Source organism: Mus caroli, unplaced genomic scaffold (genome assembly GCF_978045245.1).
Source record: "Mus caroli unplaced genomic scaffold, Mus_caroli_1 scaffold_6, whole genome shotgun sequence".
Taxonomy (NCBI): domain Eukaryota; kingdom Metazoa; phylum Chordata; class Mammalia; order Rodentia; family Muridae; genus Mus; species Mus caroli.
Genome location: NW_028227261.1, coordinates 3,445,606 through 3,467,663, shown reverse-complemented (window position 1 = coordinate 3,467,663; position 22,058 = coordinate 3,445,606). Strand labels below are relative to the sequence as shown.

General features: G+C 48.5%; 1 long non-coding RNA gene across 2 annotated transcripts; it reads right to left on the bottom strand.

The window, feature by feature from the left end:
• Window positions 1–8,051: 8,051 nt before the first annotated feature.
• LOC110293255 (uncharacterized) lies at window positions 8,052–11,701 on the bottom strand. 2 transcript variants are annotated; one of them, XR_015047219.1, is made up of 4 exons: window positions 11,085–11,701; window positions 10,554–10,781; window positions 9,275–9,380; window positions 8,052–8,698 (listed from the first exon to the last, which is right to left on the bottom strand). It is a non-coding gene; the product is annotated as an uncharacterized LOC110293255 (long non-coding RNA). The 2 variants fall into 2 exon arrangements; XR_002377789.1 differs by lacking the exon at window positions 8,052–8,698 and adding an exon at window positions 8,942–9,141.
• Window positions 11,702–22,058: the final 10,357 nt, after the last annotated feature.

Genomic DNA, 22,058 nt, shown 5'->3' with positions numbered 1-22,058 from the left:
CTTCTTGAGCTGCCTGGCAGAGGGAATGGGAGCCACAGGCAGCTGGGGAGAAGGACTGAGGCATTAATATGGGCATCCATGGAACAAACCAACCACCCAGCACTTTCCTGAGAGGACAGCTGGAGGCTTCTCAGGGAGAAGTATTACATCGCCCCCATGAACATGCCAGTGCCTATGAGCCTTTGTATCCTGAGGCCCAGGTGCTGTATCTGCATCTGCTCTGGCTCCTGACTCTATTCCACCATGTCTCCTTTCTTCCTGAGTGATCTATGCAGTCTGGGGTCTCTCACTCCCACCCCAAGGCCCTCAGTCGACTTGAACAGAACCTGGATCTCCCTGCAGTCTGGGAAGGCAGTGACCAAGAAAAGCAATCAAGGCAAGTGTACTGGCTATTTTTGTGTCAACTTGACACAGCTGAGTTATCACAGAGAAAGGAGCTTCAGTTGAGGAAATGCCTCCATGAGATCCAACTGTAAGGCATTTTCTCAATTAGTGATCAAGGGGGAAAGGCCCCTTGTGGGTGGGACCATCCCTGGGCTGGTAGTCTTGGGTTCTATAAGAGAGCAGGCTGAGCAAGCCAGTAAAGAACATCCCTCCATGGCCTCTGCATCAGCTCCTGCTTCCTGACCTGCTTGAGTTCCAGTCCTGACTTCCTTTGGTGATGAACAGCAGTATGGAAGTGTAAGCCGAATAAACCCTTTCCTCCCCAACTTGCTTCTTGGTCATGATGTTTGTGCAGGAATAGAAACCCTGACTAAGACAGCAAGCTATTGCCTAACAAGGTTGCCAGCATCAGAGGCGGGACCATAGATCCAGTGATGCCATTTCTAGTATAGATTCGGTTATAGACTCAAGATCTTTGCACACACCTAATCCCTCTGGGCCACAGAGCCCTTGAGGGGAAAGGAGGGGATTGGACCAGTCTTTTGAGCTCTTCTGTGGAGGATTCAGAGCAGGATGAAGAAGAGAGGGGGCTAGCCTTTGTGACAATTGGGCCATTGTCAGCTATAGGACCTTGAAAAGTCCAGACCAAGTTGAGGGGCATGAGCTGTGAAGCCATGATTTGATCTTGTTTGACATCTGAGCCTTGTTTTCCTCAGTGAAGTGAAGGATCAATAGTACCCGCCCATGAGCATTGTGGGTATGAAACAACATTGTAGGGGATGGTGGATGGACACAGAGGACTCATAGAGAGTGCCCTGGCCTCTGCTGTCTCTACAGAAAGCAAAGCTGTGGTCATCTCTGTGAGCCATTTCCCAAGTACTCTGTCGGGTTCTGAGTCGGCCTGGACGCTGACTGCGGAAGCCTAGTGGTTTCTGCAAACGTGGTGGGAAGAGAAGTGTGGCCCCAGACAAAGTTCCCTTTCCCTAGCCCTGGTTCTTTCCTGGGGCAGAAATGCAAAGATTCGTGACTGGTGTAGAAGTAGCAATAACACTGGATCATAGGAATCAGGGTAGCACCTGGCTTCAGGGAGACTCAAAGTCATGTTTCTCACACCCAGCCATCAGAGGCCAGGCTGTATCCATCAGCTTCCTTGTCTCTGTGACCATGATAGCTGGGGGACAGCTTAAGGAAGGAAGTATATCTTTGCTTATCGTTTTAGAGGCATCAGTTCCTTGTGATAGAGCAGGATTGGCAGAGTAAAGCAACTTACATCATAGCGGTAAAGAAAAGAAGAAGAAGGAGCTAGGGACACCGTACCCTCAAGACCCACCAGTGACCTACTTCCTGGATGCAGCTATCTCTTCCCTCCTAAAGTTACTAAAACCTCCCAAAATAGCACAAGCAATGGTGACCAAAAATTCAAAACACAAGCCAGCAAGGGACATTTAGCTTCCAAACAACAGTAAAATTTGTCCCTTGAACATCCTGGCTCATTGTATAGCCTGCCAACAGCCTTTCTCCTGAAATGTATGCACACATACTGTGCAGGATTGTGTGTGTCTGCGGCAATGGTCAGCATCAGAAGGTCCGTGGAAAGGGCTCTCAAGCACGCCCACAGCTGATGCCCAGGTCGTCAGAAGTGAATCGCGCTTCAAAGCTGCCTCAGGTGCTGCTCTTTGAGCCTTGGCATTCTGGTGTCCGCCATGATTGCTTTCTGCTTGGTTCAATGTCAATCTGTATATGGAGGCGCGATCATCACAGTGTGGCTGTGCTGGACGCTGGAAAGGAACTGGGGAGAGACACTGGTGTTGGAAGCCAGCCTGGCTTGCAGAGTGGGGAGGGAGTGGGATGCAGGCTCTGTCTCTTCTCTCTGAGGACGGAGAAAGGATGCCCTTTCCTGCTGGAAAAACAAACCACAGGCCTGACACTCTCCAGTCTGCCAGTCACCAAGGAGAGGGTAGTCATGTGGCATGAGAGGGGAGGAGACTCTTGGTCACACAGGAAGCCCAAATCCAGGGCAGTGACCCAGACAGTGTCAGTCAGGTCAAGATCCTACTGTCTTTATCCTGTGCTGTAGACCCTCAGTGGAGTGCAGTTGGGAGCACTTCCCCTTGTGGGTGTGTGAGTCAGAGGCAGCTGGGTCTGTGCTGGGTGCTGGGTGCCGGGTGCTGGGCTCATGCCTGTAGTATTCCTGCACACGTGAGCCTAAGTACACATAAGCATGCCTTGCACGCAGCAGGTATGTCCCTGCAAGTGTGTGAATCTCAGATAGCTGGGATGGACTTAGGGACCATGGGCAGATCCCAGTGGACACTGTCCTACCTTACACTCTCAGCAATCCATGGCACTGTCCCAAATATCAGCTCTATCTCAGAGGGAGCAGTCAAGTGGGAGAAAGGTGACATGATTCTCTCAAAGTCCTTAGGGTTTCTATTGCTACAGTGAAACACCATGACCCAAGGCAGGTTGGGGTGGAAAGGGTTTATTCAGCTTGCATTTCCATATCATAGTCCATTATTAAAGGAAATCAGGGCAGGAACTCAAACAGGGAGGGAACCTGGAGGCAAGAGCTGATGCAGAGGCCACAGAGGGATGCTGATTACCGGCTTGCTCTTCATGGCTTGCTCAGCCTACTTTCTTATAGAACTCAGCCTATGATGACACCATCCACAAGGGGTTGGGACCTCCCTCATCAATAACTGATTAAGAAAGTACCCCACAACCAGATCTTACGAAAGCATTTTCTCAATTGACGTTCCCTCCCCTCAGACAACACTAGCTCGTGTTGAATTGACATAAAATTATCCAGCACAAGGGTAGATGGCAGAAGGTAGACGAACTCAGGGTAGCTTGACTCCAAAATCCTAAACCCTCGGCTGCTGTGTGTCCCAACACCGAGTGGTCAAGTCTCCATCAAAGAAAGATCATTGTCCTGCTCTGCAGGTGAGTTTCTAACTTACATCTGCCAAAAGCAGGCCCGACATTTAGAAGCGATAGAGAGAGTGAGGACAGGCCTTGGGAGTGTCTGGTGCTACACCAACGTTGACATAAGTATCTCCAGGTGGAGATGAGACACTCCGGGGCCTTTCACGGAAGTTGTTATTTTTAATGCTGTCCATTTAGTTCAGATATGTATAAATCTTGGGAGCTCTGCTCTAAATGCCCCCAAACTTTCGAGCAACAATGGGAACCTTGGCATACATGTTGAAACTGAGGGTGCATTTTCTACATTTATCTAATGAATGTGACTTGGTCAAACCTTGAGCCACCCTCATCCCCCATTGGAGATACAGAGGTGAACTCTGGTGGTTTCTCTTGTTATTGAGTTTACAGCACAGTGACACAAATCCAGGGTTGAAAAGAACGGCTACAGATTCCCTAGTTGCTTAGGGTGTGTATCATCATAGATGCTGGAGATGCTAGGGTACCACATATCATCACAGATACCGAGAGTCCTCAGCATCACTGAACACTATAGATAATCAGATGCTGGGGCAGCCCTAAGCATTAGAGACATCTGAGATTCTAGGGTACCGCTTTTCACTGTTGACACCTGAAATGCTGGATTTTTGCTCAATATTAAAAATAACACAAGATGTTGGGGTAGCACACAGTACTCTACTTACTGGAGACCACTGTATAGACTGTTTAGCATCCTGGACATCACATGCTGGGATGGTGCACAGCACCCTGGATGTCTGGCAGGAGGAACTTTTGGATGGAGAACCTCAGGGCTCTCTTGAACCATGGATCTTTCCCATGGAGCCTAGCTTGAATCTCTGGGCTGGAAATAACCTTGTCTGATATCTTGCTAGTCAGAGACAGAGGTTGTGGGATCATGGCCTACCACCTGGTGGCTCAATGATTGACTCTGTGGGCTGTGACCCAAACAGGCTGACTTGTCCATGGCTCACGTCCAGCCTGCCAGTCAGAGCAGGACCCAGCCTGTGATCTTGAACAGCCCACATCAATGGCCTGACAGGGTTCTGTGCAGGAATGAAGGGTGAACAGCTTGTAGACAGCTCTGCTGAACTGCGTGCTGGGAGCACTGAGCCGTGGGCTGGCTGCGGGGTTCACGGTCAAGATCCCAGACTGATAGCTGGTTAGCTCTCCCATGGCCCTGCGGGAATGAGGGAGGCACTGAGTTTGACAGTACAAAAGATCCAGGGGCGGGCAAGCGAAGGGCTGAGAGAAGGTGTCACTTTCCATATTTGTAAAGAAAAGTAAATGGGGAGAGGGGTGTCTAGGGTTAACTCTGCCTTTTAAGGTCAGCATTGCAACAGTGACCTTGGCTTTACAAGACAAGGAAGGGATGACTTTTCCCAGAGACCACTTGTAGGAAAATGCCTCTACTAGTCAAAGCCAAGGAAAAGTGAGTGAAGGGGTTGTGGGGAGGGGAAGGTAGCCCATCCAGCAGCCATCCCTGAGGTGATGCCGAGACCCCTGAGGGAGGACAATGTAGGTAGAGTTGAGTGAATTGGTGGTACCCAAGACACCCCCATCTCAGACATGGTTTAAGGATCTGGTCTTGAGTTTTCCTGTATTACCTGTCTTTGACAGCTGTCTGTGCCTTGGCCCCACTGGGGAGTCTACTGTGCCCTGTCTCAGAAGGTACAGGGGCAGTTTCAGCCAGGACACCGGATGTCCACATTGAGTAGAGGCAATGAAAATTCTCTTTACTTCCTAAATCTGTGTTCTCCATAATGGGTTAAGAAACCTGTCCCGAGCTATCGTTCTCGCTGGCAAGAACACACTCGGACAACCGGATTCTTCTGCAGCAAAAAGCTTTATTGCTTCTTCAAGAGGGAAGACCCAGACCCTGGAAAATGGCGTTGCTTATATAGCCCTCAGCCATGGCGTTTCAGCACCTGATGTGGCGTGTCAGCTCCTGATTTGTTGCTCGCCCCTCACCCCATTACTACGCCCCGAGATAGGCAGTGACTAGGCGTGAGTTCACTCTCGCAACTGTGTACAAGGCTTGTTTACTAGTCAGGCACAGGGGAGGCCAGCGCCATCTTATAATGGTGATTGCTCGAGGCTCGGCTCTCCACAGAAACCCAGGATTTAGTGTGGTAGTATGAGTTTGCAATTCAGCACTTGGGAAGCCGAGACAGGAGATTGACAACTAGTCACTACATAACGTGACCCTGACAAGTAAGTGAATATATACAATGTTATATCATTGTGTTGACTAGTACAGTGGGACCTGACCACTTCTAGCTGCCTCTCAACGTCCCAGAACCACTAGCTCCAATGACGTGTTTTAAAGACTGACCTTCGGGATCAGTTAGCAGAGCCAACCTGATCTGGCCTAAGCTGGTTTTCTTAGTGTTGCCACTCAGTGAGTGGACCTTCTCCACTCAATGCTATGACCAAAACCAACCTAAGAGCAGAGAAGTTTCACTGGGCTTACACTTCCAGATAGCAGGCCGCCACCGAGGGAAGTCAGGGCAGGAATGGAAGCTGAACCTTTCGGAAACACCGCTTGCACCCTTGTTGTCTGGCTCCCTTGTAGGCTTGTGCTCAGCTGGTCTTTCACAGCCCAGGACCTCTTACCCTGGGATGGTGCTAGCCACAGCGGGCTAGGCCTCTCATATCAATTGGCAATACCCCACAGGCATGCTCATAGGACAATCTGATCTGGCCAATCCTTCAGCTGAGACCCCTCCTCAGGGGGTGACTGTAGGTTGTGACAAACCGATTTAAAGCTAAGCAGTATATAGCCAAAAAGGTGACCAGTGTACCGGGTGGATGGCTACAACAATAGTTTTGTCATGTTGTTTTGATCACCTCTAGGTGATCCCTAAAAGGACATAAGGCTAGATATGACTCTCATATGTATGGGGTACTGGGCATAAGGCTAGACATGACCCTCACACGTGTGGGGTACTGGACATAAGGCTAGACATGACCCTCACACATTGGGGGTACTGGGCTATGCTCAGATTAGGTTGCTCAGTGCTGGGTGAGGAGGGTTCTCTGTTGTCATTATTGTTTGTATGGTGAGCAACAGTTGGCAGAATCCATGACTAGGAAGCATGGGTGGGAGTGGAGGGTGAGGATGGGTGTGGGTGGGGGTGGTGCTTTGCAGAGAATCCGGTGGATACACAGGTAGTTGAGCTTTGGCAGAAAGAAGATCCAGGAAACCCCAGCTTCCTTGAGTAGAGTGGGGAAACAGGATCATCATGAGAGTAGTGTGGGTACTCAGGCCCAGTAGCTCACCAAGGTTGGGGAGCAATAAGATTGAGGGAGGGAAGGGCCAGGAAAGAGAGAATGTGGTTAGAGTGGGAGTCCCTCATTGTTCAGAGGGGTACCCAGTCCCAAGCCTGGGGTGCAGCCAGTGGAGTAGGTAACTCACGCAGGATGAGGACTCTGAGAGATGCCTTGGTGCAGTGGGATCCCTAGATGGACTGTTGGTGTGCACAGGAGGTGACAATGGGGTGTGGCCCTTGGTGGGGAAGGTATGATTGCCTAGGGGTGGGAGCCTGGGGTAGTGGTGGTCTGAATGGGTCTCTATCCCGTGTGTTATTCTTGTTGGAGTTTCAAGGGTGCAACAGAGGTGGGTCAGGAGGCTTAGGAGCCCCAGGGTGAGTCTTCATTCAGAAGGGTGACAACTCCCTGGTGGTGGCTCTGGTTGAGGGTGACCATGTGCAGTTCTGTTGCCATGTCACACAACTCTCTGGACAGATGGGCAGTGTGGCACTTGTCATCATAGTAGGCTGAACAGACAATGGATGCTATGGGCAGCCATGCCCACAGCCCTGCCAGCCCTATCCTCACAAGCAGAAAAGCAGATGTGTTACCAGCTGAGTCAGAGTCACGTGAACCCTGAGAGCTTGACCAACCCAGCCCAGAGAGTTTCAGACTGTGGTAGCCAATAACCATCAGGATGAGAGAAAACATGTGTTCCCTGACAGCAGGCCTGCTGGGACTCATGGCCTTTTTGTCCACACCCTCCCTGCTGTATCTGAGTTATGCCCCTGCACTTCCCGTAGGAGGTAGCCAGCCCTTTCAGCATCTCCCACGTGGACATAGCTCAGCCAGGCTCCTGCAGGACTATTGCCAGCAAGGAAGGAAGAGACGAGGAGATACTTGAGAATGTGAAGATGGAGTTAGAGCATCTTGGCTCTGCCTGGTCAAACAGATATGGAACGAAAGCAAGCATCATGGCTCTCCTGCCTCTGACTATGACCCTACAGGACCCTTCTATGTCTTCAAGTGACACAGGAGTAGACCTCAGAGATGATAATTGCAATAGGTTTTTAAATTTTTATATATGAGTTTCCTCTTTCCCTCTCCCTCTCTCTCTCTGGTGTGTGTGTGTGTGTGTGTGTGTGTGTGTGTGTGTGTTGTGAAGGCCCTATAGAGACCAGACTAGGACATCAGCTCTCCTAGCGCTGAAGTCAGGCAGTTGTGAGATGCCCAGTGTGGGTGCTGGGAAAGAAACTCTTTCATCTGCAAGAGCAGCAGCAGCCTCCTTAACCACCGAGCATCTATCTAGACACTAGCATCCTTTTTGTAATTATCAGCTTGGCACAGGCTAGAGCCACCCAAGATGAGAGCCTCAACTGCGGAACCATCCGGATCAGGTTGCTGCGCTGTGCGGTTCCCTCCTCAGATTGTATTTGGATATAGAACTCCAGGGCTGTGGCTAAACAAAGACCTAAGGGTGGGGGTCCTTGTCCTGTCAAAACCGATGCCAGAGGTTCCTTGGGGATGAGGGAAAGCAGCCATCTACAGAGTAAGACATCAGAACTCATCAGACATGGCTGGCAAGATCACCCAGACATGGGCTTTTAGGTTCCAGACTGTGAGAGGACAGTGATCCCTTTGCTAAACATCCAGCTGTGGTGCTCTGTGGTGGCTCTGAGGTGACTCGTGCCCAGTGGGCAGGAGGGAGCATCAGAGTCAGCTGTCTCCCTGGCAGCCTCAGGAACTCAGAGCCCAGAGCTCTCTCCTTGGTACCTTTGTCTCAGAAGCCATTGAGCATCCCTGGATAGCGGTTTCACCAGGCCCTGCAGAGTCATACAGGGAGGCTGTTCTTCTGTGGCTGGCTCTGTTTGCCTCTGACAGCTCACGATAGCAGTCTAGGTGGGTGGGTGTGAGGAGGACACGACTGGAGCCTTATGGACTTGCAACCTTGGGGACCAGTTACAAGTGAGGACAGGATATGGCACCCAGGCTGCTCTCTGGCTTCAGGCATCCGAGCTTGCAATCCTCCCAGTGTGTTGTTTTGATTTTGGCATCTCCACGGATACAGGTGGCCATGGGTCCTCATGCCCTGAACCACCCTGCTGAGAGGTTCCATTCTGCCCTGCAGAGGGATGCTTCAGTCAGTGACGGTGAATCCTCGCTGTGGGGTTGCCTGGATTTAGACTCACCATAGAAGCACACGGAAGCACACAGAAGTACACAGAAGCACACGGAAGCATACCCCCGGGGTGTCTCTTACAGAGTTTCCAGAGAGGTTTAACTGAGGAGAGAAGCCCCTTTGGAGTATGGCAGACCACATTTTATGGGATGGGAGTCCAGAACAAAGCACAAAAACAAAGCAAGCTAAGGACAAAGTTTATTGCTTCCTGACGGGGGGCACTATGGGATCAGCTGCCACATGGTCCGGCCACCACGACTACCATGATGACCATGCTCTTGGGCCATGACCCTGGTTAAATCGTTCTTTTGGTCAAGCATCTTGTCACAGCCACAAGGAAAATAGCCAAGGCAGCAGTCTTCCTCGACTGGCTTCCTGATCTCGGGCTGTCAAGGAAATGTCGTATTGGCAGACACACACTTTGTGAGGCCTTCCTGCTCCTGTGGACTTCCCCAGAGAAGTGGCCTCTCACTTTCATGCATTTTATTCGACAAATATTTACATTTCTGGTTTCTGTACCTGGGCCATGTTCCAGAAGCCGGGGAAGCCGGAGAAGCCGAGGAGCTGCCAGCGACATCTGTGGTTTATGTTGCTTCTTTCTTGCTGGGGGTGGTGCAGTCTACTCCTAGACAGGAAGACAGATGTTTATGAGAAGATAAAACAGGATGCCTCGGTGGTGAGGATCAGGAGCCAGGGGCTGCTCCTTGAGGTGGGGGAGAATTGATTGTTTCCTGGATATTAAGGGAAATGTAAACCTCAGCAACTGGGAGAGGATGGTCAGGTTGGGGGTACACCAGATAGAGAGGAGCCCTGAGGAAGTCCTGACTTGGAGCTGAGCATGGTGTAGATCTCAGCCCATGAGGACAGAGAAGCAGAATGAAGAGCCCAGGAGGGAGGCAGAGCTAACCTGTGGGCTCTTAGGACAGCTGAGGAACTTAAAACTCAGGATGGATAACGCTCTGGAGGACAGAGTCTACTCCAGAGGAAAGGGGAGCTGGCTTCCCGGGATCAGGGTGGACTTCTGGGACGATACAGAACCAGTGTCCACCTTCTGCCCATACCCCAACATCTGATGGTTTAATTCCAAACTCCACCTTTGACCTTATTTTGCTTAGCTGGGACCATGTCTGACTAGAAAACAATCTGAGAAAGGATTTGTTTTGATTTACGATATTGGTCTTGCTTGGCGCTTGTAGGCCAGGAAGGCAGGCAGAGAGTAGCTGCCTGTAGTAACTGGGGTTGGGATTGCAGGGGCTTGAGGTGGTAGGGTAGGGAAGTGCTTGGCTTCTCAAGACGGCAGACCAGAAAGCAAAGTACAGAGCCAGAGCAAGCAGGGCAGGTGTCAGTCACCTCTGAAGGCCCGCCCCTGCAAACTGCCTGCCTGTGAAAGTTTCTACAACCTCCAAACATCTAGGAGGAAAAGGATTCAAAACATAGGCTGTCAGACATTTTGGATTCAAACCAAACTGGTGCTCTTCTGTTTCTTGTCTCTCTCTGCCCCCCCCCCCCCCCCCCCCGGCTTTTCACTGCTTGGATTCTAGTTGCAACAGTGTAGCCAGACTAGATCCTTCTTGTCTCAGAGCCTTCAGTGACTTCCATCAAGTGTTTACAGTGGCTTGCAAGGATAGTGTTGTGGGTATCCTATAATGTCCGTCTACCCTTCAATCCCTATGGCCACTCTGACTTCCAGGGGGAGGGTGGAACACTGGTTTACTATACCCTCTTGATACTCCCATCCCACCCTTGATCGCCCACCTCCAAATTTCCCCACTTGACTTTACTTCATGGCGGCTACCACCTTTTTGATGGTGTGTGCTGAAGCACAGCAGGGCAGCCTTTATTCAGGGTCTTCAGTGGGTGTGCCATGATGGAGTCTCGCAGGGAGAAGGGAGATTCCAGGCATAGCTCATGCAGTGGGAGTTCCCACCAGAGCTGTTGGATTGGTGTGCAAAGTCACCAAGAGGAGGTGCCAGGGTCACCAAGCTCACAGCGTTCCTGATGAAGGCAGGTTGGGGGGATGTCAGATCTGGGGGTGAAGAGAAAGAGGCACCCCCATTAGATAAAGTACTGTGTTTCAGCTACCAACCTTGTACATCACAGTTATGGGGAGACCCAGGATCAAGTTGATATGAAAAGGGGTGGAGGTGCCCTCTGCTGGGCCCTAGGTAGGTAGGAATTGCTGCTCATATGGCATCAGGCCAGGGACTCCAGGGACAGGCAGAGGGGGTAATAATTGCCTTTTGCTGTGTTAGGATGGGAATGCCTGGGCCTCACAGAGATGTGGGGGGCGGGGGGGGGGCAAGTATCTAACTGAAGACTGTTAGCCCACCTCACCACACACCCTAGCCTGTGTCCTGGAAGGCTTCAGGGAGTCTCCATACTGTGTGAGCCATGTTGAAGGTGATCTCTGGGTAAAGTTGGCCACGGATGAGCCCCAAAGTTGAGCTGAGGAAGTTTCATCATGTTTCCTAGGGAACAGACTACAGCTTCTCCCACACTTAATTCACAGCTATCTTTCAATTTTCTTCTATGGACTTCGTTTTCACTGTGTTTTCTCCCTGGTCCTCCTGACCTACTTCCAATTTACTTGGCGGGATTTTCTTATTTTCTGCAGTCTCTGACTCTGATACATGAGGTTGTTTTATCACAGGGCGATTTTAATCTTCATGCAGAGACTTTCTGTGGATTCCCATTTTCTGGGTTTCCTTTGAGTTTCAGCCAGGGCCTGTGTGAGGCGCCTGGACTCCTCTGGCTCTTTGTTGAATTATTCAAGCCTCTTCTTTGGTATTCTCTTTGTGTTGGTCCATGAGCTTTCTTGCCAGAGGGATAGCTTGTGTAGTGAGCTGATGGCCTACTGAGTGTCAGGTACAGGTGGCATTGTGGGAAGAAGCTGAGTGTGTACAGGGCTGCCCAAGGGGAGCCTCTGTCAGCAGGGCCACAGAACACTCACAGGATCTAAGACAGATACAAACACCGTAGGCAACAGTTGCCTGGATGTGTTGAAGGGAGAGTTCTAAACAGACAGGTAACAGTGAGCACATGGATTTCTCAGTGTAGTGGAGAATCCAACAGTATTGACATTTCATTCACTGAGCCAAAAAGATTTTGCTAGGTATTGTACTCTGTACTGAGAAGATAGAAAGGGAGCCAAACTATGATCCATATACCTTCTATCCATTAATCCACTCAGCTGTATATCTACTCACGGGTCCTCTATCCTACAATACATCCATGTATGTATGTATGTATGTATGTATGTATGTATGTATGTATGCATGCATGCACCTACCTATTTATCTACCACAGTATTAGTTACATTTCTGTTACCACAACAAAAGACCATGTCTAAGGCAGTTTATAGAGAGGGCTCCAGAGGGTTAGTTCATGACTGTCATGGCAGCGAGCATGGCACCAGACAAGTGGGCATGGTGCTGAAGCAGTAGATAAGTGCATGTATTCCCACTCACAAGTTGGAGGCGGAAACACGGGGAGGGAAGGAAGAAGAGAGAAAGGGAGAGACTAAAGTATTGAAGTGGCATGGGCTTTTGAAACCTCTGAGTCTGTCCCCATCGACCCATGTCCTACAACAAGGCCATATCCTCTGATCCTTAAAAAAAATTCCACTAGGTGGAAACCAAGCCTCCCCATCTATGAGCCTCTGAAGGGCAATCTCATTCAAACCACCACAGTCGCTCATCTCTCACCTCCCTACTTACTCATCCACTCAGCTTCCACTTACCAACTTTCCATCTATCTGTCCAACCGATCCATCCATCCATCCATCCATCCATCCATCCATCCATCATCTACCTCTCAATAATCCATCAATCTATCCAATTGACCCATCTGTTCACCATCCATCCATCCATCCATCCATCCATCCATCCATCCATCCATCCATCCATCTATCCATCCTTCCATCATCTACTTCTCAATAATCTATTCATTGATCTATCCAATTGACCCATCCATCCATCCATCCATCCATCCATCATGCAGCCATCCATTCATCCACCTGTAAATCCATCCTTTATAAATCCATCAATCCATCCATCTATCCATCCATCCATCCATCAGTCCACCCATCAGCCATTCACCCATCATCTATCCACCTATTCATCTATCCATTCATTCATTAATCCATCCATCAGCCTTCCACCTGTCAGTTCATCCTTCATCTATTCATCATCCATCCATCCATCCATCCATCTACCCAGCAGTCCATCTACCCACCATTCATCCACCTACTCATCCATACTGTACCTTCACACCACATACTTATCCATTCATCTATCAGTCATCAGTCATCAGTCATCAATTCACTCTCTCATTCTTCCACTTTAACTACCCAGTAGTCCATGCAGCCACCCATCTGTTCATTAACCATGTACTTATCATCTAAGCATTCATCCATCCACTTACCCACCCATATAACCCATCCATCCATGCACTGTCTAGTATACATTTACCCATCAACCCATCCGTCTAGTCTCCCATTCATCCATCTCTCAATTCATTTACTATTCCATACACACACTACCCATCCATCCATACACCCACTCATCCATGCATCTGTATGTCAATCTGTCACTTCTCTTTCCAACTATCTACATGTCATTATCCACCCCTCTGTCTGGTCATCCATCTACTACCTTTATGCTATACATTCTTTCACTCGACCTGGATGTACCTGGAAAATAAAAGAGCTTGAATATTTTATAAGCAACATAGGTGAGATTAGCTTACAACAAACAAATGAACAGTCAAACAAACCAACCCCAGAATGCTATCCAAATGACCAGGAGTCACCCCAAAATAACGAAGGTGGTTATAGACGGTGATGACATATACAGGAAGTAAAATAGAATAATGGGATGTAGAGATAAACTGGGACAGCAGACGGTTTCCCCAACAAAATCCCTACCTTTCCCCAAAATGTGTAAGGTCTTTAAGTGCATGTGGGGGGCAGGACTAGTTCCACGGGGATGTGTGCTATGCATGGGTTTGGGTTCCTGAGGACGAGCACTGATGTCTGTCACTCAAAAGCAGGGGACTCACCAGCTGGTGTTTTCCGTCCTCCAGGACAAAGACTGCATGACTCAGAGTGCTGGCCAGCAGTCAGCTAGCTTGAAGGACAGTCTAAGCCAGCCCCCATTTTTCTTTTCTTGGCTGTGCAAATCAATAAAGGATTAGACTCTGTTCTTGTCATTGACATTGATTGATTTTAGAATTTCAAAGGATGTTAATTTTAAGATGGCAGCATTTGGGGACATTTCATTATCTCCCATTAGAACATGGAGAGCACCAAGTATTTTAATCTGGGGGACTGAATTATTTAGGATCTGGCGTTGATGTGCCTAATGAAATACGCTTCCTCTTTCTTTGGGGGTTCCATATCTGGCTATGGAAATTATTCATTAACACAGAGCGAGAGAGAGAGAGTGCCCTTCTATTAGGGCCATTAAAGTGTTCTATTACTGATGATCTATAAAGGGAAAAACACCGATCAGATTCTACCAGGCACACAGGAACACTGGGAATATCATTAATTTTAATGATCTGGTTCAAAATCGCAAAGCCATTAAAATAAAACTTCAAGTTTCGGGGAGGGGGTGCAAAGGAAATTATACTCTAAATGATTGGTAACGAGTGGGAAATATTTAAATCATGCTAAATTGACCTTAAAGTCTTGCCTAATACTCTCATCAGGCACACATTATTTTGGTTCATTTCATGTTGTCTCAGCCTGGTCAGGCCTCTTTCCTCTCTGAGAATCAAACTCCTTAGAACAGAACATGGTTGGTTTGTCTTTGCTATGGCTCATGCTCTCTGGTCTGCTGGCTTAAATTGGCCTGGGAATGGTGCAAGGTGGAGGGACTGTCTTTGTTAGGGTTTCCATTGCTATAAAGAGACACCATGACCAAGGCAACTCTTACAAAGGACAACATTTAATTGAGGTTGGCTTGCTGGTTCTAAGGTTCAGTCTATTATCATCAGGACAGGAAGTATGACAGCATCTAGGCAGGCATGGTGCTGGAGGAGCCGAGAGTTCTGCATCCTTTCCCAAAGTCAAACAGAAGACTGACTCCCACGTGGCTAGGAGGAGGGTCTCAAAGCCCACCCCTACAGTGACACACTTCTTCCAACAAGGCCACACCTACTCCAACAAGGCCATACATCCTAATAGTGCCACTCCTTGGGCCAAGCATAGTGAAACTACCACGTTCCATTCGTTGGCCCCCATAGGCTTGTTCAAACATATGGGTCTATGGAGGCCATACCTAAACATAGCAAAATGAAAAATACATTAGGTTCAACTTCAAAAGTCCCCATAGTCTCTAACAGTCTCAACAATATTAAAAATCCAACATTCAAAGTCTTTTCTGAGATTCATTCAATTTAGCTGTAATCTCCTATAAAGTCAAAATCAAAAAGCAGATCACATACCTTAAACATCATAGGATATGCATTATCATTCCAAAACATAATACTGAGGACATACTGGACCAAACAAGACCAAAAGCCAGCTGGACAAACTCCAAACTCTGCATCGCGATGTCTGATGTCAAATCGGTCTTCAGATCTCCAACTCCTTTCATTTTTGTTGACTGCAACAAAGTTCTTTCTTCTGGGCTGGTTCCATTCCCTGTTAGCAGCTTTCTTTGGCAGGTATCCTATGGCTTTGGCATCTCTAACATCTTGGGGTCTTCAAGGCAACTTTAACACTACAGCTTCTTGTTCCAATGTCTGGGGTCCTCACATGATCTTCTGGGCTTGGGCCACTTCTCCAATTTTGCCCACTGTAGCACTCTAGGCTCTGGTGATTCCCCTCCGCTGCTGCTGCTGTTCTTGGTGATCATCCCATGGTACTGGCATCTCCAATATGCTGGGGTCTTCTGCTGCAACTAGGCGTCACCAACAGCCTTTCATAGGCTCTCTTCATGATGCCAAGCCTCACCTTCTTTGCATGACCCTTTCAGTCCTGAGTTGTCAAATGCAACTGAAGCTGTACTTTCACCAATGGCCTGCCATGGCCTCTCACAGTGCCAAGCCTTAGCTGTTCTTCATGACACCTTCATGCCTTCAAAACCAGTACCACCTGGGTTACCCTTACACATTACCACGTCCAGCTGCAGCTCGAGGTACAACCTTGACTCTCTCTGGAACACAGCTTCTTTGTGCTATCAGAAAACACTTCTCATAAGATTTCACCCCAGTGATGCTAGCCTTTTCTTAATCTTAAGTGATGCTAGCTAATTTCTTAGCTCCAGCCAAGCAGCATCAATTGTCCCAGCAGTCCCTTCTATTCTTGACTCTAAAGCCAGAGCCACATGGTGAAGCTGCTGAGTTCTGCTGCTTGCTGGGGCTGGAACATGGCCTCCTTGTTCTCCAGCTTCCTGTTTTCTAACTCTTTCACTGCCTAAGCTTGGCTGTCCTGGAACTTGCTTTGTAGATGGACTTTAAACTCAAAGATCTGCATGGTTTTATCTCCTGAATGCTGGGATTAAAGCTTTTTCTTTACCTCGAACTTGCTCTGTATCAGGCTGGCTTTGAATTCAGAGATCTGCTTGTCTCTATCTCCTGGGACTACCGGCATGTGCCACCATCCCTGGTCCTAAGCTTTTCATGGCTGCTATTCCTCAAGATCCTGTGCCCTCCATTTTAGAATGTAGGTCATTCCAGATTAAAAGTCCAAATGAAAGCAATAATCAGATAATAACAATGCCTAGAAAAAACTATCCATTGGTCAATAACAAACCCAAACAATAAGCGTAGCAGGATGGGTCCTTGCCCTGAGGTCACCGATCTCTTAATTTGTTTATCTCCTTGAACACAGGATTCAGCTCCATTCTATTTCTTTGTGGCCCTTTATTCTTTGAACTATAGATTTTGCACTTTTCCTTTCGAAGCTTGCTACACTTGATCAAAATCCTCTTCATGATACTAAACCAGAGAACAAAGTCTATGTTGGGCTTTTTTGAGGCTTCCTTTGTCAGTGCAATTAATATACATCTCTTTACCTTAGCCTCAGGCAGTCTCTTCAGATAGGGGCAAAAAGCAGCCACATTCTGCATCCACACACCACACAGTCTCTAGGACACAGACTGAAATTCTTCTCCACTGAAACCTCTTGGGCCGGGTCTGCACAGTTCAAATCACTCACAGCAACAAAGTCTTCCGTATTCCCATGAAGATGGACCAATTAAGCTCCACTTAAAGCATTCCACTGTTTTTCAAAATCTCAAAATCCACATTCTTCCAAAAAAAAAAGCATGGTCAGGTCTGTCACAGCAATATTCCAGACTGCGGTTATCAACTTCTGTCTTAGTTAGGATTCCATTACTATAAAGAGACACCATGACCAAGGCGACTCTAACAAAGGACAACATTTATTTGAGACTGGCCTACTGATTCTGAGGTTCAGTCCATTATTATCATGGCAGGAAGCATGGCAGCATCCAGGTGGGCATGGCACTGGAGGAACTGAGAGCTCTACATCTTGTTCCAAAGTCAAACAGGAGAAGGCTGGCTCCCATGTGGCTAGGAGGAGGGTCTCAAAGTCTACCCACACAGTGACACACTACCTCCAATATGGCCATACATCCTAATAGTGCCATTCCCTGGACCAAGCATATTCAAACCACCACAGGGATCCTCAGTTTATCACGAATTTAGAGACCTGCTCATGGAACAGCTTGACTCTGACTACTTCAGAGAGGGCTCATGGAAGCCATAGTTTATATGTAGAACTTGGGACTCTCCAGACTATGTGACATAGGGGCACATGGCTTCTCCTTCTTGGGCTCTGTGGTCAGGGAGATAGAAGAGCTGTAGAATGTATTAGGTGAGTTGTAATGACTCTCATGGAACAGAGGAGTCACCAAATTGAGGCTAAATGGATCAACCAAAGGGTGCAGGGATGGGAAATTAGAAGGGCCTGTGGCCCATGGCCAATGTCACCAGTGTCCAGGGCCCATCCTCTAGCCCTGGCATAAGGGTTGAGTGAAGGAAAAAAAATCAGCCAGGCATGGTGGCACACGCCTTTAATCCCAGTACTCGGGAGGCAGAGGCAGGTGGATTTCTGAGTTCGAGGCCAGCCTGGTCTACAAAGTGAGTTCCAGGACCGCCAGAGCTATACAGAGAAACCCTGTCTCGAAAAACAAAAAACAAAACACAAACAAACAAACAAAAACCAGACATCAAAGTCTGATGGGCTTCCAGCATGTGACCTGGGTAGCAAGCTTTGTGTTTGAGCGTACTCCCTTCGTACCCTTTGGGACTGAGCTCAAATGTCACCTTCTCTGGGATGGCTCCCAGGGCCGTCCTTTGCTCGCAGGAAGGGACTCTCTTCTCTTTCCCATCTCCCTCTGTGGTCCTGCTCTAATCCTCAGGGGTATTTGCAACCATGGCTCATCTCTTATATATGATCTGCCCAACTGTTAGCAGATTCCCTGTCAACAAAGGCTTCACATTTTTATTTTTAAAATTTTCTGGTCCCTACTGTTCACCAACTAGTCTTGTCTCTAGTGTGTGCTCACCAGTACTGAGGACACACAGGCACCTAAAACTACCCTGTGAGTGAATGCAGGTTGGGGAATGGGTGTAAACACACCTTTGCTTACCTATGGGGGTAGTGAGCAGTCCCTGCCAAGGTTGGTGTCCTAGCTGCCCTAGAATTCCAGGCGGCAGAGTTCCCAGCAGTGACGACAATGGATGCGGTCTATGTTTCTACAACACCGTTCTTTTTTCTTAGATTCGTATTTGTCCTCTTTGCAGGTCACCATGGCAACCCTTCTTCTAAGTAACTGAAGAATTCCCACTTAAACTGTGTCTAAGACGTGGAGAAGTCAAGAGGCACAACTAGAGCCCCGCACGGCACATGTGTGGAGCCACAGGACTCCAGTCTCGGCGTTTCTCCACCTACTCCACTCTCCCTTGCAGCTCAACTCACAGGCTCCTCCCATCCTGTGGATTTTCTGTACACTTAAAGTGGGCTAGCAATGAGAGAGATGAGGAAGGGAAGGGAAGTCACCGAGAGTTCAGAATGAAAATCCCATTCAGATGGACTTTGTCATTCTGGACCTGACATCGGGGAGTCTAACGCCAGGGTGTTTGTCGTCAACATGGTGAAAACACAGTACAACGTGGGAAAAGATTTCCAGACAACCATCATTCCAGTTCCAAGTGAAGAGTAAAGCTTAAGGTGTGACCGCATAGAGACTCCTACACGAAGTACACGTGATCATGAGGGTGGGATCTAGTGCAGTCTCTGACAGATAGCATAGAGGTCAGCAGGCCATAAATTAATATGACATCTTCCCTAAGAATGGGTTTAGTGGATAAAGGTCTAGGGAGGGAGGAGTCTGGAACAATCATTCTGGGGGATTGTTTGAGGTCTGCCTCTATGGCTAAAGGTGGGAGAGGTCTGCCTCCAAAGACAGCACAGAGGTCACCAGATCACTAACAACATCCACTCCCAGTCTTCTGGGCAGGAAAACAGGCTGATTATCGCTTCCATTGAGGAGAGGCCCTTTGGTGCTTAACGTTCCTGGTTCCCTTCTGCTCCCAACACAATCAATTTCACAGTCCACTGTTTGGATTCAGCACATGGTTGCTCTATGTGGTATTACTTTTTTCTGCGCTCTATACACTTATATACATGCATGCTGGAGGTTGTTCCCTGGGCTGCCTCTTCTGCATGGGTTCGATGCATGTGGCCCATAGTTTTGGTAGGGGCAAATAGAATCCATCTCAGAGCCCAAGGCATATGATCATGGGTCAAGATTAGCAGTGTGTGGGGTTACACGGCTCTGTGTGACTCCAGCAGGGTTCCAGCCATTGATACGAGCTCCATGCTGGGTGTCCCCCCCTGGAACTTCCATGAGGGCGAACATATAAAACCCCAGGGGCTCCAGACCACCCTTAGCCAAGAACTAGTCAGTGCAAGCCAGGTAAGTCTTCTAACGTGAGAACTGGCTTCAGTTAGCCTGCTTGGACCTAGAGTTATTGGGACATGCTTTTAGATAGCCATTTTTGATCACCTGGCCTCTCATTAACCCAGATACTGGCCACCGATCTGGGAATAAGACCAGGGAACTCATGCCCAAGCTTACCCATGGAGTAATGTTGGTATAAGCTAGCATATTCTGGGATGGTTTGTTATACAGCACAACCAACTGTTATATACCAGTTCGCTGAACATGTGCCAGGGGCCTAAACTCAAGCCTGCCATCACTGTAGGGCACACGGTCTGCTGTGGTTTGTACCTGGCTTGATTGCTATTATCAGTAAGTGCGACCAGCTGACCCCTCTCCACTCTTGGTTTTCATCTTTTTTTAAAAAAGTTAATTAATTTATTTATTTTCTGTATGTGAGTACACTGTTGCTCTCTTCACACACACCAGAAGAGGGCATCAGATCCATTTACAGATGATTTTGAGTCACCATGTGGTTGCTGGGAATCGAACTCAGGGCCTCTGGAAGAGCTGTCAGTACTCCTAACTGCTGAGCCATCTCTCCAGCCCCCGGGTTTACATCTTATCACATGATCTCTCCTTGCGTAATGAGCTTCTGTCACTATGCCCTCCACAGTGGCCGGAGAGAGGCAGGGGAAGACTTTGCGGTGCTATGTAGACTTTAAGCCTCTACAAGGGCGATCCACACATAAACTTTTCTCTAGAAACTATCCAGCATCCAGCATTTTGCTATGACACCTGAAAATGGACTAATACAGGGGCTCAGGTGTAGTATAAATTAATCCTGGACTCAACTGTGTATGTGATTAACCCAGATCATGAGAAGTCTGAGTAAATTTCCTGGGGATGAGAGAGAGCGTATAATTTGAGTCTAGACTTGGGAAACTCCTTAGGAACATCTTTCTGATGCCACAGATCAGCCTTGGGGATAGGGGAGGGTCCAGGGGATGTGAAGGACAAGGGTGCTCTCTCAGCCTTCCTGCTTCACTGTTCCATCTCTAGGAGGTGAAAGACAGGCAGGCGCAAGCCTTCCCTCAGTCCTTTCTGCCAAACACGAAAGATTCTTTAGAGAGACCTTGGTCATTATTGACTATAATTGTAACAGGATGAACCAGTCAACTGGATTTAAAACCAGATTTGAAAGGATGTGGTAGAGGCAGTTAATTAAAAGATGGGCTGCGTCACGTTCGCGTAATTGACATGAAGAGCTATTTGCGCAAGGAAAATCAGTCATTTTCAATTAGCATGGAATAAGAAATGGCTCGTGTCAATTAATATTATATAATTACGAGTGTAGAGAATGTTCTCAGTGGGAGGCAGGGAAGAGGCCTTCTGCTACCCAGTGAGGGGCTCCCTGGAGTTGAGAGTCCCCATCGCTCCATCCATCGGGCTAGTCTGGGAACCTTGGACACTGCCAGAAAACAGCAGAACATGGTGGTAGTTAGTGCATGCCAGGCATGGATCAGAGTGGCTGGGTCCCCTCTGAGAAGAGTGTGAGGGGCCTGTCTCATGAGCACTGTCTGGTGCCTAGTAGCAGCCTCGATCAAATCTGGATGCCATGAGATTGTTGCTACTTCTCTGGCAGGAAGCACACTGCTCAGAGCTTGATCTAGAGATGGATCATGGGACCCATGAACACAAGATGCAGAGGAAGCACCCAGACATTTCAGTCGCTTGGAAGTTTGAAGTGACCTTATTTACTCTGAATACACACACACACACGCACACGCACAGACACACAGGAATGAATGCATGGAGAGGTTCATCTCGGGAGCATACAGACCCAGGTTCTGGGGCTTCTTGCTTAGGGGTTTGCACAGTTCCCAGCCTCTAGATGTAGCATCCCGTCACCTCCAAAGACCCACAATCATGTCTACCCCTGCACCCCTGGAGCGGATGGCAAAGCCAGATTGGACAGATATGGAGTGCTGGTCTCCTCAGGAAGATGATGGAGGCTTCACGTGGGCGAGAGAAACACCTGGGCTTGCTAGTGTCCTTCAAATGAGAAATGCCCCAGCTAGTGTTTCCTGAGCACGTACAGATCCTGGGACTGCTGAAGGGCTCCGGGAGTCCTGGCTAGCTCATTCTTAAAGCCCTTTGGGGTATGTAGATGATAGAGACTTCATCAGAGGAGTTTCCTTTCCTTGTAGCATCCAACTGTTTATGAGTTTGCTACTCCTGTGGCCAGGAACCCGAGCATTTCTTGGGATCCTGGGGCTGAGCCTCTGCTACTGGAACAGGGATCTTGATTAGAACGGGAGCAGGATCAGGACCACATACAGCAAAACAAGCAGCTCAAGGGTCCAGGAGTAGGGTGACCAGGCTGC